The sequence below is a fragment of the Cyanistes caeruleus genome, chromosome 1 (assembly GCF_971803275.1).
Source record: "Cyanistes caeruleus chromosome 1, bCyaCae1.hap1.1, whole genome shotgun sequence".
NCBI lineage: Eukaryota > Metazoa > Chordata > Aves > Passeriformes > Paridae > Cyanistes > Cyanistes caeruleus.
In genome coordinates, this window is record NC_141701.1 from 117,329,930 (window position 1) to 117,346,912 (window position 16,983).

A 16,983-nucleotide genomic window follows, 5' to 3' on the forward strand; every position below is an offset into this window, starting at 1 on the left:
GATTTCTGGTGAGCCAAATCGAAATAATAACTTGTTAAAGCTGTTAAAAAAAGCTGTTAAAAACTTACTACTCTGTGTGAGATTTCCAGTTGCTATAAATCTATAGCAAACTTTCATTTTGCATAGATAGTAGCTGAAGTTTAAAAGGAGTAGAATTGAGAAAACAGTCTGGTTTGTTGGGTCCTATATTGTTTTTTTCCTCCTACTCAAACACCTCAATCTCTCCAGACAATTTAAGAAAACTATTCCTGTCTTGTTTAGAATTCATATATGTCTAAGACTGCATGTTCAGCTTCAAATTTCCAGAAGGTTTAGAGATAGTAATGGCTAAACAAAGACTTAGCTAGAAATACATGTTAGTGAAATATCTGGAAGGGAACTGGATAAGCGAGGGAATATGGCTAGAGCAAATGTCCACGGACTGCTTCTCAGGAGTGTTCTGGATAAAATTTTATTAAAGGAGGTGGGGAAGAATGTTACAAAGCTGAAAAAAGTGGTGAAAAAATTACCAATGTTCTGATAGCATAAATTAACCTGGAAAAAGTAAAGCTCATACTAATTTCTGTACTCACTGTTTCATGTTACTGAAGATAAGTATTAAGTGTTCCCATGATACTGATTTGCCACATTTTTCTCAGATGGCTCTTTTAAAGATAGTCGTTTGATTGTGCTTAACTTGTGTTAGCAGCTTTTTTGCAAGGGCTTTTCTAGTATTGAATTTGGACCCTGTCCTTTCCAGCTTTCAGTATCTAAACAAACCTGCATGTGCTTTCAAAGCTGTGATGTCAGTTTATTGATAAAAGGTAGCTGTTTCTTCGCAAATGGAGGTTTCTTTTTGGCTTGATGTTTTAGGTTGACTTGGTTGCACCAGGCCTTACCTGAGGCTTTCTGCTGTAGCTCTAAGAAAATACAAAGGGCCCTGTGCTTAACTGTCTCATTGAAGATGTCCCACCACCAAAAGAAAAGCTTAAACCTGAACATGTCTACACAGAGTGCGTGATTTCTGTTTATTTGACTGAGTGTTACGCATAGGACCATCTTTCATTGAAATGGTCATACTAGATTCTTACAGACATGCTGAGAGGTTTTATTACAGGGGAATAGCCAAGGCCTTCTAAGTACCAATTATTTTTTCTTCCATTAGATCATGTTCATCTTAGCTGGTTCTGCTAGCTGCTTACCTATAGAGAATTGATTTTTTTTTTCTTTAGTTATAACTAAACCCATGCCTTTTTAATGTTCTTTTGAGGTACCATATAAGACATAACATAAAGCATAACAAAACTAATAGGTAAGTCTCTTTACTGTTGGGTTCAGAAAGCTGAAACATCTGTTTAATACTGCTATGACTGAAGGCATTTCCAAAATTAGTGCATGGGTGGAGCATTTTGCAAATTTGTACCCCTTGTATTCTTAAATCAAGTGGACCATGTTAACTGAACTAGCAGGAATAGTGAGTCCTTGTGCATCTGCATTTGCTTGCACACAGTATCTACATTCTGTGAGAGACTCAAAAGCTTTGAGTGTACTTTAAATATTAAAACAGCTCTTTGCCAAAAGAAACAATTGCTTAGACAAGATAGAAAAATTCAGTGCTTGCATTTAATTGGTATTCTAGAGCTATGGCATTTGGTTTGTTTTATGGTTCTTGCCTGAAATATCCCAGTTTGCTGTTTGATAGCCTTTTCATATCTTTTTACACATTTTGCCACCTGACAGAATTATTCTTGGAATGAGACAGCCAGACAGATGGTATTCTTGGATCTCCATTAGAATGATTGTCTGGCACAGACACTAATTCCCTGTCAAAATGGAAATATTTTTTTTCCTTCTAGGTATTTGTGTGCTAAACGAAGTTGCTAAGCTATCTTAATCTGAAGGTGATGTGGTCCTTTATTGCTACAAAGAAGCAAAAGGGTTTTCACAGGGCTTTTTTTGTATACTTTACTGAAAGAGATTTTTGAAGTCCTGTAATGGTTCTGTATTCCTTGCAGGAATGACTTTCTAGACCAATATTTTAGAAGAGATATATAATTTAAGAGCTTTTTATGTCTGCCACTTTCAGTGTTGCTAAGAAAGTTAAAAAAAAAGGTGATCCCAAGCCATTAGGAAAACTGAGATTTCTTCAGATAGAATATGCATCTCAAAAATCCTTAAGGTAGCTTTACAACCCAGATGGATTCTTACTTCCAACCTTATTGTTTCTGCTGTAAAATTTGGGCTGAACCTTGGGAGACAAGCTAATACTGTAATAACTTTTAAAGGAAAAGGCCCCAGATGAGTTCAAAGAGGCCTTTGTATTGTCCCAGGGACTATTCAAGCTTTAACTTTGGTGAATAACTGTAATGGGTTGGTCTGTTTGTTTTTTTTGTTTCCAAGAAAACCTGTTTTTTTGTTTTGGGTATTTGGACTTCTTTTTCCTGAGTAGTGTGAACTTGTGTGTAGTGGGTGCTCAAGACAAATATGAAAAAAGGGTTTTCTGTTCCTTTACTTCAAGGTTATGAGACTGTAGGAAGTACAGAAGTGAAGACAGGATTTATATTTATAAGCATGTTGCTGTAGAATATGCTGCTAGTCCAAAAGCAATTATTGTATAGTTATTCTCATTTTAATTATCTCAAAATTTCTAAATATGTACTCAAATAAAGATGCATGCTGTAGCTAATATATTGCTGATGTAGTGGGATATTAGTAGTACTACTTAAAAAGACAGTACTGGTGTGTCAGCAGTACCTCTTCTCAGGGTGTGTGTATCATGCCCTTTAAGCTTCTGTTCACCTTTCCCTGTAAGTAGGTGTTCAGATTTCTGGGTACTGTTTGAACTGCTTGGTGTTTATACTAGATACCTTGAAAGATCCTTTCCAACCCAAACTGTTCTATGATTCTGTCGAGGAGTCTGATTTCCCCATCCCCATTCAGGATCACGCTGGATTTAACCTCTTTAGGCTGTCTTAAATTTAGAAGAATAATGTTTTGCTGTGTGGTACATTTTTTGTCTAGAACAAACTTAACCAAATCTTTTCCCCCATTATTTGGTTTGTTCCTTTATGAATGAATGTACAAGGAACTTTTAAACTTCTTATAAAGTCTTCCTAGAACAATTTAGGAGGTTGTCGTCTTTTTTTAGAAAGAATTTGTGCTAACAACTGTAATTAATTTGTGGTTTATTTCATAGAATGGCTTGGGTTGGAAGTGACCTGTAAAGTGCATCTAGTGAACCCCCTTGCAATGACTAGGGATATATTCAACTAGATCAAGTAATTCGAAGCCCTTTCCACTCTGACCATAAATATTCCCAAAGGGTGGGACATCACCACTTCTGTTCTTGTCTCACAGGCTTATGGAATAAAATTTCTTCTTTCTTTACTTTTGTCCAGTATAAATCTGCTGTCTTAGTTTAAAACCATTACTCTTCCTATTACATCTTGCCCCTACTAAAATGTCTGTTTTTATTCCATGTTCCCTTTAGTATTGGAAGGCCCCAATAATGTCTCCCTGGAGCACTCTTTCTGGGGTGAGCAATCCTAGCATGTTCTGCCTGCTAGGAGAGGTTCTCCAGCCCTTTGATCATCATTATGGCTCTTTCTCTGGACCTGCTCCAACAGGTCCATGTCTTTCCTGTGCTCAGTACTCCAGGTGGCTCCAGTACTCCAGGCAGGGTTTCACCAGAGTGGCAGAATTGCCTCCTATGGGGGGAAAGGGGAAAAACAACCCAGTGTTTTGGCCTGTGTCAGTTGATAGGGTCATGTACTGCCGAGTTGTGTAGCCATCCAGTTCTTAGCATAAGCTGATTTTATTATCCCTGAGTGTAAGGAAGCAGTTAAATTATTAAAATGGGATTAGTGGCTCCTATATATCATAAAAAGATAAATGATGTCTTTTGTAAGACGTAAAGGGGATCATACATACATATGGTGGAGTAATCGTAGAGAAATGTGTTCTGGGCACACACATTTCAATTTCTAGCTTTTAGGAGGACAGTGAGGCAGAGAATAGGATATGAATTGATCAGAGGCCGTACAATAAATCCAAATCATCCAGGTTGGAAAGAATCTTTGAGATTGAGTTCATTCTGTTCAACTAACACTGCTGAGTTCAACAACAGTCTCCCCAAGTGCCACGTTTTCTCAATACCTCTAGGAATAGTGACTACCACTTTTTTTGGTGGCCTGCTCCAACACTTGACAGCTGTTTCTTGTGAAGAACCCCTGGCAAAATCTGAGGCCCATTCCTTCTTGTCCTCGAACTTCTTTCTTGAGAGGTGAACTTCCAGCCTCCTGAATTGAGTGACAAGGTCTTCTCGGAGCCTCTTTTTAGCAAGGCTGAACACCCCCAGATCCCTCAGCTGTTTTTCATCAGAATTATGCTTCAGACTCCTCCCCAGCTTCGTTGCTCTGCTCTGGACATGCTGTGGTGCTTCATTTTTCCTCCATTGAGGAGTCCAAAAGAATACAGTATTCAAGATGTGGTCATACAGTGCAGTACAAGGAGACAGTTGCTTCCTGGATCTGGCTGTCCATATTTTGTGATAGAAGCCAGGATGCAGTTGGCCACCTGGGGACACTGCAGGCTCATGTTTTGGCAGCCCTGTTTTGCCTGGGGTCTAGCGGCTGTTTTGGAACTGCTGTGGACTAGGGGAATCTGACTGTTTAATTAGAACAAAGCAATATGAAGGCCTGTGGTGAGTGTGTTGAGGTGAAAAACAAAGGATGAGACTACCATGGTATTTATGATGATTTATTGCTCAAGCCAGATAAGGTATCAGCTGTGAAGGCGTGAGATTTGGAGAGAAGCAACTGGTCAGATACAGCTCAAGTTAGTTACATGTTTCTTCACACAGCAATATATACATTTTGGTCCAATAAACAGTTAACATGAAAGAACATTTAACATTGTTAAATGACAGTTAACATTGTTTCTACTTAATAAGCTATCACCATAACCTAATCATTATAACCTTTGCTTAATTCTGCTGTACTGCGTGTGTTTCAGCCAATAAACTGATAGATCACGTATGCACACATCTGTAAATCAAACCCTTCAGTGTCCAGGCATTTCTATTTTTCTATTTCCCACAGGGTGTTGATACAACGTGATTATTGCCCAGTGCCCTGAATGTCAAAGTGAAGAAATTCAATCAAGTGCAGTAGATGGTGGTAGTGATGTGGGATACTCTTATGAAGGGACTGTGGTTGTTAATGGGGCTCAGCTGCACAGATCACAGCTCCCTGTGGTGCCACCTGATGTCCTTACAGGTAACCAAGATGATCTCTTCTCACCCAGCTTGCCCATCGGCATGTCTTGCTCAGTGCAATGTCCCTGCAGCTCTGGGCACTGTGTCTCTGAACCCCGGTGGCAGCTTGAGGTAGAGGTGACCAGCACTGTGGGTTGCCCAGATGCTCCTTTTCTGCCACTGCAGTTTTCCAGACACTCTTCACCAAGCCTGTGGTGTTTCATGCAGTTGTTGTGACACAAGTGCAGGACCTAGCACTTGGCCTTATATGAGTTTCATAAAATTGGCTCTTCAATCCAGCCTGTCCAGATCTCTCTACAGACCCTCCTTTCTGCCGACCTGCAGATCAACACTCCTGCCCAAATTTGTGTGTTCCACAACCCAGGAAGTGTACACTTGTTCTTGTCCAAATCATTGATAAAGACACTAAACAGGACTGGTCATTAGAGCCCCATTAGTAACAATCTGGATGAAACTCCATTTGCCAGTACTCTCTGGCCATGGCCTTGAAGATTTTTACCTAGCAAATGAGCAAGCCATGAGAAGCTGGTTTGGCCAGGAGAATGCAGGGGAGAGCTCTCAAAAGCTGTACTGAAGTTTACTAAAGTCAGGGGGCTGGGTACCCCAAGAACAACTGATGGAAATCTGAAGGTAGCCTCTTACTAATTGGGGTGGGGGGGGGGAACCAGCTTGCTGTGCCTCATGGAACTGAGCAGCTCACAAGTGATCTTCAGGTAGGTTTCAAGTCTGCTGCAGGTGATGTTTTCATTACAGCCATCAGAGGGCTCTCACATCCAGGTCTACATAACAGACTTTGGCTGTAGCTATGAGATGTCAAAGAGCAATTGCACGGAAAACACTGATCAAGGTATGTGCTTGCAGCATATAGACAAAAAGCTTATAGTGTGAATAAGATTTCCCTTAACACTGTTTATTACATTTATTTTGAGCAATTGTGCAGGTTTGATTTGCCTAGAATATTGGGGGACACAGGACCTCCCCCAAAGTAGATATTTTCCTTTCTATTAGATGTTTTACTTGTGCAGATGAAAATTACCAATGCAGCACTAAATGTTAGGATCATTAGCTGAAGTTGCTTGCTTGGTACTCCTGGTTTTCACTAGAATGGAAATCTTTATACATGATTAAGCAATCTATTTACTGAATCTCTCCTAGGGAAAAGTGTTGCAACAATGAATTGTGGTTTAACCCCAGCTAGCAACCAAGTACCACACAGCTGCTTGCTCTCCAGTGGGATCAGGGAGATAATTATTAGAATGGTAGCTAGAAAACTTGTGGGTTGAGATAAAGGCCTTTATAATAGAAAAAGCAAAAGCCTCATACAGAGGCAAAGCAGAACAAGGAGTTAATTCACTTCTCATGAGCAGGCAGGTGTTCAGCTTTTTCCAGGCCAACAGGGGCCCATCACTTGTAACAGTGACTGGGGAAGACAAATGCCATCATTCCAAATGTTCCCTGCTTCTCCTTCCCCTTAATTTATAGATTCAGCATGATGTCCTGTGGTCTGGAACATCCCTTTGGTGAGCTGGGATCACATGTCCCTGCTGTGTCTCCTAGTTCCCCATGCATGCTCAGTCTCATGGCTAGCATGGCAGCACAAGAAGCAGAAAAGGCCTTGGCTCAGTGTAAGCACTGCTCAGCAATAACATCTCTGTATTACCAGCACACTGTTCGGCACAAAACCAAAACATCCTCATGCTAGCCATTGAGAAGAAAGACTAACTACACACAGATCTTTGTCAGTAAGATGCTTCCTGTAAATGCTGCATTCCGTGTGTTTTTGACAGTGAAGTAAGTGTGTGGTCTGGTTGTTACAGTATTCATAAAATCTTAATTGACAGTTGTGCTTATCTCACTGTTGTATTGGTTATTCCCTGACTTAGGAGAAAGACTCTGAAATTAGCCCGTTTTTTATGGGGTCTGTGGTAGTTTCATTACTTAAAAGTGTGATTGTGTTAACAGGTTTTAAATGTAGTTTTTTTTCAAAGTAAGATAAAAATGATGAGTAGTGGTGAAGTTTCCAAAATGTTATTTTAGTACTGTGTTGCCCATTAGTAGATTGTGAAGTCTGGGCTGATGAGCTTTGTTCTGCTGTGGTTCCCTGAACTCAGAAGGGGGCACAGCGCCTCAGAATGCCAGGCTCTAGAAAATGGGCAGCTGCTGTGCTGTGTGACAGCTCACACCAAAGCCTGCTTTTTACACTGAGACAGTACCAAATGTGACTGCTGGGTTGAAGGAAGCCTGGAAATGGATTTTTTTACTTCCCATGCTTTATGTTACTTGATGGTATCTCTTCAGCTTTTAAAAACAGCCTTTTAGGCAGTTGATTCCATGAAGAAATACCTATAAGAAGTTCAGGAGCCTTGAGCTGGTGAGTCAGTAGATTGAAAGAAAAAATAATCGTGGAACTGACACTTTAGCAAATCCTCCTGTGTCCAGGGAAAGAACATCATCTGTGTTCCTGTGTAAATTCAGGGCCACTGCAAGAAACATTTCATGTCTCAGCATAGCTGAGCAAGTATCTACTGACTCCATTTCCTTAAGGTTGGTGGGGAATTGAAGCACATCCAGTTTTTAAAGGGCTCTTACTCATTCTTTCTCAAATGCATAGGCAGGCCTTGAAGTAAGGCCAGCACTAGCTGCAACCAAGGGCTCCTCCAGACAAGTGAGGTTTGGTTAAAAAACTGAGCAGTAGACTGTACTTATTATTTGAAATAAGCTTTTAAACTGCTCTTTCAAAGAGCATTCTCAAACGAGACTGAAATATTTTTACATTTCAAGCCTTGACTTTGGTCTTTGGTCCTAGACTATTTGATCCATTTTTTGAGAAACTATGCCTGAAAATGACATAGATCAATATGGTGACTGAGCTGGGTGCAGATAAAGGTGCAGGAGTTCTTACAGGCTAAAGATAACGTGAGGAGTTCACTGTTTTTGTGTTCTTATTCACATTGTGCATTGTAATACTTCCGTGTGATCAGTCTGGCTCATGTCTGGTTTATAACCATTGCAGTTCTATTTCTACCTGTTAATCTTCACACTGTGGTGGACCCAGCTGTGCAGTCCATCTTGTACGCAGAATGGAACCAGTTGCCATGACAGCATACAGCTACCTACTGGTGGCAGAATAATAGGCTTGTGACTTCTCTGAGAAGTGTCACCATGTCATTTAGTCTTCAGCCAGCAGGTGGGGTATTAAGCTAACAGAAACCTGCCAAATACTGTAATTTATAAAACCTTTCTCTTGGGGAGCACTAAGGTTTGTCCTTTTATACAATAAAAGCTGTCCATTGCAGAATGTAGAGATTCTTATTGTGAGCTAATTATTTTTTTGTTAAAAAATTTACCCGTAAGAAATGCAATGAGAAGGTTTTGTAGATTGCTAAAAACTATCTTGAGTAGTGCATTTGTAAGAAAGGGAGGGTTTGTGAACAGGTTTGACACTGGATCCAAGTATATCATCAGGATAGAGCTGGGCATTCTGTAGGGAAGCAGGTCAGGGAAATTTGAAACATTGATGTATTCCTTAGCTGAAAAAATCCATCAGTTTATTCATAACTCTTTTCACTTCCTCTCTTTATTGTACGGTGCTTATAAATCAAATCCTTAAATGAACTCAACAGTATTTTAAATGATTATAAGTCAGAATAGGTTTTGATTTTTCTTTCTGCTTTCAGGTAAGTCTAGTTTATTCTATAATCCCAAGAATTTGATAAATACAAAACAACAAAAAGAAAATCCTGTAGAGATACCTAAACTCAGTATATTTTGAATCTGCTTATTTATCTACCTTCTTTGTTACCTTTTTTACAGAGGTGGTGTTGAAATGAGTAAGAACATGGAGAACTTCTTTAAACTGGATACTAATTCTTAATCTCTCTGTTCTTGTAAATGGAACACAGTAATTGCCAGTGGGTGAGGACTCAGATATGTGTTTTACCCTTACTACTGGTGCTTGGTGTTACCTGCTGTTTTCAGTGTTGCCTAGGACCAGATCCCTCTAAGTTGGTTGGAGGAGGGGAAGTGGTTATCCAGCAGAAATTGTGGATAACTTAATTTTCAGTTGCTATGTCTGCTTCCCCATGGGAACTGTGAGATCTGTGAAATGTTTACTTTCTTGGATGACATTTTCCAATATAAAATATAAATTTTCACTCTATGATAGAGTATTATGAAGCCAACAGTGAACAGAATAAGAAATAAAGATTTAGGTTTCAATTACATATTTACTTATGTTATTACAGAAATAATGCTAAAGAAGTGAAAAAATAATAAAATATTATTTTGCTGACTTCTTACATTTGATAGAGACTCTTAAGTAGTCTTAGTTAAGAACTACTGTATGTGTCCAGATCAAGGTTTGTCTAGTTCAGTATTGTATGTCATTATTGGAAACCTGTCTGAAAATGGAAGAGTAAAAAAGCAAAAAAGAAAAGGATATTGAGAAAATGAGAGAACTGAAAAATTGAGAAAATTGCTCAGCTTCTTGTGTGTGAGGTTTTCATCTTTTATTCTTCCTTTTGGTATATATTGAAGAGAGTAGCAAGGTAGGCTGTGCTAGAGTGTTTAGCCACAATGTAATAAAATGCAGTTATAAACAAAAATAATTATATTTGCTGCATGAGTCCAATATGTTTTCATCTTTGCCTTTAAGGCTTAGTAATGTTTTAACCTAAATGACAATCCATTAAATTGTAACCAAGCCTATTACTTAAAAAAAAAACCAACAAAACAAAAGGTGAAGCTAACTTCTTTCATAGAGCATTAGGATTTTTTAACAGATTTTTTTTTCCATTCTCAGTGTTCTGAAAAGAGCTTAAATTCTACATAGAAACCCCCAATCCTGTGGTGGAACTGCCTATAATAGAAGGCAGTAGTTAGTAATATTATGTATTTATACCTGCAGGTCTCCAGAACTACACTTTGTTGTAAATATGATAGTTTCAAGTTCTGTGTACATGCTGCCTAAGCACCCAGAAATATCCTCTCTGCAGAATTAGAAGCAGCTCCTTAGGCTACAGGAGAAGTTCAGTCAGGAAGGCTCTAGTGTATCTGATGAAGTATTACCTGAATTAGATTTTTGTACCAAATGTAAAGGACATTTGTGCTAATGTTGACTCCAATTGTGTCCTGAAGCTTTGAGTTTTGGTGACAGATCTTGTTACAAACTACTAGAGTGGTCTCATGCTAAGTGGCAAGAGTGTGTTTTGGTAGGAGGTGATGTATTACCTCAGACCAGCCTGCTTGGTTTGTAACATGCAGCTTCAGAACCATGAAATTCATGTTTCTGTGTCTGTTCCCCCACATATGTACAAGCTTAGGATGAAACAGAATTATATTATTGTACTGTTAGTTACTTTGGAAAGAATGCTTTTCAATTGGAAAGCAGATATCTCAAACTTAATTGGAAAGGGAATTCTATCTTGGGATAAGACTGAGACAGGTAGGGGAATGGCCTACATGCCATGGCCAAGTGCCACTGGCAAGGCTGTGTGGGAAAGAGACAGAATCTCTCCTCATACAAAAGCAAAATTTATTTTACTTTTGTCTGAATTAAGTAACATGGAGTGTAAAACTTTCATTTCTTTTATGTGTTAGGAAACTGAAATTTGCTAATTTGATTTTTTGATATTACATTTTAGAAACCTTATTAACTGCTTTTTCAACCTTTGTGCTGCAATACATACCTAGCAACAAAGAGAAGGTGGAGCTGGTGGGGAAAATGCATTGCTGTGACTAGTGACAAATGCTACGAAGTGTTTCGGGTATACTTTAGAGATATATGTATATATATATATAGATATGCACATACACTTATAACTGTAAGGTCAAGGATGGAACTTAATAGTTTTGTTTTTCACTGTTCCCAAGTGCATTGCACGGCAAAGTAAGGTATCTAAAGACTTGCAACACAGTTTTTCACCTTACCATTCCAGAAAACAAAAACCAGAAAACAGTGCAGAAAATATATTAGTACAAGTGCACAGGTTTGTTTTGTGTCTGTATGTAAATGCTCATGTATAGAGTCCACATTTGTCTTGTTTGAATGCTACTCACTTTGTTAATTCATCATGTGCTCAAGCAGGTTCTCATCACTACTGGCTTTTTGTCTTTGATGTCATAAAGTTCTGCAGGCTGAAATCACTTTCCCAATGGCACTACCTAGATCGGTATGATTTTCCAGTCTTCAAAATCTGAAAGTAATCCATAGATACTCTGCTTATGCTTTTCTCTTGATAATTGAGTCTCTTTGGAGCAGGCTTTTCTGTCCTGCACTGTTACTTCTAGTTGCATCTAGAATAGAAAGTGCTGTTTGGTACCTATTACTTATACTGCATCTTAGGAGTCTAGGTTAGATCATGGTCCTTGTTCATATTCTGTCTTGTCAAACTTTATCTTATTAGCTATATCTGATACAAAGAGTTATACCTGATACCTGTTACACAGAGAGAGATCTGGAAAGATTTTACTTTGGAGGGTGGATTGTTTAAATAAATTTTGGTCTGAGACGTTTAAAGAAAACTTAGGGTAGTTGAGGCCAGTGATACTTCTGGTGTATAAAACAATGCACTCAGAATATGCAGTTCATGTGCAGCTTCTGTGAGATCCTAAGTTTGCAGAAGGGATTAATTAATTATAAACCACTTTTCATTTTTCAGATTGTTTCATTAAGTATTGAATTTCCTACGACTATGTCTGTGTAGTTTATTCAGATGGTAATGCAGCAAATTCTTCCCATGAGTTGTTACCAATCAGGCTAGAATCAAGTGTTCAGAACTGTAAGATAGTGAACCATTCTTGTCTTTTGCCTTGTCTAGTCACTGTTTGTGCCTCTGGAACAGCTGGGCTGCTGCATATATGCATCTACAACTTCTTCAGACAGGGAAGTAGAAATACAGGCACTGATCTCTTCTCTCTGATGACAGTGACAGGACCTGAGTGAGGCTGACTCTGGGGAAGTTTAGGTTGGAAAAGGTTCTTCACTCAGAGGGTGATTTGGCACTGAAACACTCTCCAGAGAAGTGGTCACAGCACAAAGCTTTGTCTGAGTTGAAGAAGTTTGGACAAGAAGTTTACTGTCGGGCACGTGGTGTGATTCTTGGGCCTGTCCTGTGCAGGGCAAGGAGTTGGACTTTGATGACCCTAGTGGGTTCCTTCCAAGTCAGGAAATTCTATGATTCTATGAAATTACTAGAATACTACTTTTCTGGGGTGTAGCTTACCTATCCATCTTATAGGAAGGTAACAGACTATTTAACACTTAGTAGAAATGGCATGAATTTTTGCATTATTTAAAGAGCTTGGTTGTCTAGGCCTTTTTCATATTAATGAAATCTCTCAAATGAGAATCTCAGCTGACCTCATTAGTACAGTTGGGCACCAGGTATCTGGTAGGTGGAAATTTACAACTTGGGAAAGTCTAAAAATTACTTTCCTTTATAAGTGATTTAGCTTAATGCAATGGAGGAAGGGAAAAATGCAGTGATTTGTTCATAGTGCTCTGTTGAACTGCTGGAATGTTTAGTAATGGAAATATGTATGAGTATGTATCTAATTCCTTATTGATGGTACTAAGTAGGGCTTAATCTGGATATCCAGAGAAAGGAGAAGGCACATACTCCAGCTCCTTCAGTAGTTCAGTGTTTCTTGTTAGCATAAGTCTTAGCCTTCTGCTCTGGCTTATAACTAACTGACGTTTTATAGAGGGCTTTCATGTGCAGGTTTTTTGTATGCAAGAGAAACAGCTTGTGTTCTGTAATCTGAACAGGTCATAGCTTCTCATGCTCGTTAGAGTGGCCCTTCTGACAAGGAAAATTTGGCCACTGTTCTCATCGCATTGAGCAGGAGTGGCTTTAGTGCCAACTTGATAGAACAATAAATCTCTCTCTCACTCTGGACAATGGTCTTCTATATGCAGCTCTTTGAGGGCATATCTTTACTGTTTCTGAAGGTTCTTCTACAGTTTGGATTTAACCAAAATTATTAATGAGATGAGAATGTAAAATCTGTGTTAGATCTGTCAGATGTGTACTAAAACATTCAAGAAAGGCAAAATAAATAGGGATGAATTAAATTGTCAGAAATTCTTAAATGTAGCCACAATTTTCCTCTTGCTCATACAGAGGCGTATCTTGTCAGTAATGATCATATGAAAAATTGCATCCACACAATGTTATATAACTATGTATAGTCTTCAGAAATTTATGTTCATAAATGCATTTTATGTTTCAAGACTATAGAACACAGAGCTTCCAAGCAAAAGACTGATTATTGATTAAATCTAGCCTCTGCAGCTCCCTAGTAGTTGCTTTCAAATAAACAATAGAAGCACTTTAATAATAATTAAAACAAAAAAAAATAAAAAAGTGCCTTGTGCCATTAAAATGCTATAGTGATAGGACTCATGCTCAAGTTAGTTACCTTGGAAAATAAAATGTGAGCTATTTTCAATAATTAATTGGGTAAAATTGTGAGCCAGTCTGAGTTGTAGGCTGCCTTCCTGCTCTGGAACCCTAGAAAGGCAAAAGTACCTGCTGCTTCTGAGCAAGGGTCAGATTGTGTACTGCTGCTGGGACAGAAAGGGTTATTATACCACCATCACCACTAGCAGCTGGGGACTGGTCTTATTCTTCAGCAGAAGTGTAGTTCTGACTTCTCCAGAGCCTTCTAGTCTGTCTGACTTCTCCAGATTGGGAAGCAGTTTTCCTGGTATTTCTGAGAAACTATGGCTCAGTTCTGAATAACACCCGATGATATTACTTCTTTGCTGTAAGAAAAGAGTTCATCAAAAACTGAAATTTTAAATTTCCACTCAAGCCTATCATCACTTCCATGTCTGGAGTGCTTCAATCTGTTGAAGACTCAAATGTTGAAAGCTACAAGACATTCAAGATCTTGCAAGTGCAAGAGTCCTGGAAAAAAACAATTGGAACCAGACATGGGCCAGACAGTTACAGATCCTTTCCTGGAGCTACCAGGTGGCATCTTGCCTTGGCACTGTGGAATTGTGCAACACTAAAAGAATGGTTTTCCCTACCAATCATGCCAATTTGTACCAACTGAGGAGGAAATGGAAATGAGGACAAGGGGATGATATATTTAGCATTGGTAAGACAGAGGTACTTTCTACTACAGGACCCAAATACAAACTAGAACTCAAAAATGTGGTTTATCAGCAAATAAGAAAAAAAGTCTGATCATTGAGTAATTAAGATGTTTCATAGCAGTTTGCAGTGGTAATCTGAAACAAACAGTAACAATAAATGAGGAAAATAAGCTAAATGACTTGTCTACCTCAAATGGAGCCTAGGTTTTCTGATTTTGCATTTTCTCTCATATTTTGTCTTGTTAATAAAAAAAAATCAATAGATCTTAACCATGCTTTAACATAGTATAAGACAAATAAAACAAATTTTCTTTACTGATATTTTGGTATCTCCTTCTCATTAACAGAAGTCAGTCAGAAGTAACTTAAGTTTTACCAAATCCTGTTCAATGTGATGTAGCAGGTGTCTGTTGCTTTTTGGCAGAGGAGACAATTTTTATTCTAAATGAGCTTTAAGTCTTTTTCACACAAGTGTGAAAACTACAAAAATGGGATGTGGTTACCTTGAATACTGAAGTCTAAGTTTGTAGTAAAAATAACACCAAGTGGCATTGCACTGACATGCAAAGAACAAACAAACAAACAACTGACTTACACCAGTGTGGATCTTTCCCAATTAGTTGATCAACTAGTGCTTGGAATAGTGAAGTAAGTGGTTTCCTAGTGGCATAACTAGAAACACCTTGCACAAGACAGAAATGCTGTGCATGTGATTTCATGCAGCTTTTAAAGATATGTAATCTCTGCCTAGGCCAAAATAAACACAGATACTTGACCAAGCAGAATTCTTCAATACCCCACCAGTAGCAATTTACACCTATGCTGAACTTGCCTTACTCAGCTGCACCCAGGACTACAAAGTGCAAATAGAAAATGTGATCACTTCTGCTTGTGGTACAGGAGCTTGTAGAGCTCTGCACTGCTATAAATGTGTGGATTTACCAGAGATTACACTGACTAGACACAGAAATAAAACATTTTAAAGCTCTTTTTGACTCCAGGGCAAACTAATATTCCCTAATGGAGTGTCTAGGGGCAGCATCTTACTGTTGATTAAAGGAGTAAGGTCTTTCAGTTGTTTATTGTTAAGTGGTTGTTAGAGTAGTATTTTATACTTAATTACCAAGTCTCTACTGTTTTGCTGTAGTTTATTGTTCTTCAGGGAGATGTGTGTGTGTTTATATATAATTTTCACCACAACTCTGAAATGTCTAGGGCACTTGTGTAGGATTTTTTTCAAGTTGATCAGATTTCTCACGGAAAGAATGTTGTTTGTTTTTGGAATGCAGATGAAATGTCTATTACAGATTGAGTTCTAGATTGTATCTTAACAAGTCTTTACAAAATAGCTCTTAAAGAGGCAAATGCCACCAAAATATGTCTAAAGTACATACTTTAAAAAAATATATGAACAATAGCAAGCCAGAACTGAATTTTGAAATTCTCACAATGGTAATCTAAAAAGAATAGTTTAGATGGACATCACCATTTTAGATTTTATGCTATGTTTCATCTTGCATGAATTACATAATTTCAATATTGGGACACCTAAATAGGTGATAATAGAGGTATCCTATTCAGGTACTCAATCTGCTGCTTCTCCAGTATACTTTTGTAGCCACAGGAAAACATGTTAGCACCAAAACTCTTATGGAACAGCTTTCAATTCCAATTTTTCTCTACTGAAAAGTGCAGGACTGTCCTAATGGGTCATGTATGTAATGCTTGAGTAGAGGAATTCCAGGTTCCATCAAATCATCTCATATGAGATGGCTGTAAGTTTGCAGTCACGTCTGATACATGACCATGAAGTGGGCAGTGGAAAAATGGTTGGTAGTGCCTAGGTTTGTGCTTTGTGACCTGTTGTAAACACTAATTTGAAACACTTTTCATCTGTACAGGACTTCATAACAATCCACAGACATTGAGGAATGTTGTTTTTCTGCTTTCCTTTATATATCCAACAAGAGTCTGCACCAGCAAAGGTCTTTAATGTTGTCAGACATTCTTTCAGTTTGATCCCTAAGGTGTAGATCTGCAATTTCTATGGTGTTGGCAAGGTCTGGCGCTTTGGATGTTCCTTCTGGAGCCATCTCTGACCCGATGTGTTTACAATACAGGGAAAGCTGCACTATCACTTCTCCTTACACACTTAGCAATCCTTCCCCATATGCTTTAACAGTAGTATTAGAAAAACAGCTCAATTACATGGCACCCTGATGTGACTGCATGCTGATTTCTCACATGGTTGGAAAGCCAGAGAAACTAATGAGTAGAGGAAAAATGATGGAGGACAAGGAAAGAGGAAAACCTGTGTGTATAATTAAAAGAAATGAAGAGGATAAAACCAAAATACAGAAGGAAATATAAAAAGGAGATGAATAAAGTTCCCAGACAAAATGCACTGCTCGGGTTTGTTTCATAGTTTAGTGCCAGTAAAGTAACTTGATTTCTTCATTTCCAATGTGTTGATGCTACAATTTTGGCTACTGACTACATTCTAATGGTGATAGTTGCATGTTAAGAGGACTTGAAGCCACTGAAGAAATTTTTTTGTTCCCTGATGGCACTTGAGGGAAAAGTGGGGGGAGTACTTTCAAATAGATGTCATCCATCACTGTAC

The 16,983-nt window shown here is 38.5% G+C and overlaps 1 protein-coding gene across 3 annotated transcripts in view; it reads left to right on the forward strand.

Moving 5' to 3' along the window:
• Positions 1 to 5,078: 5,078 nt before the first annotated feature.
• The window catches only part of RFTN1 (raftlin, lipid raft linker 1), a 112,023-nt gene continuing 100,118 nt past the window's right edge, over positions 5,079 to 16,983 (forward strand). Inside the window, exons 1-3 of one of the 3 annotated variants that reach the window (XM_086852609.1) lie at positions 5,079 to 5,255; positions 6,008 to 6,101; positions 8,268 to 8,441. The gene's annotated coding sequence lies outside the window, so the exon portion shown is untranslated. The remainder of the gene's footprint in view (positions 5,256 to 6,007; positions 6,102 to 8,267; positions 8,442 to 16,983) is intronic. The other 2 variants (XM_086852615.1, XM_086852637.1) reach the window with 2 other exon arrangements.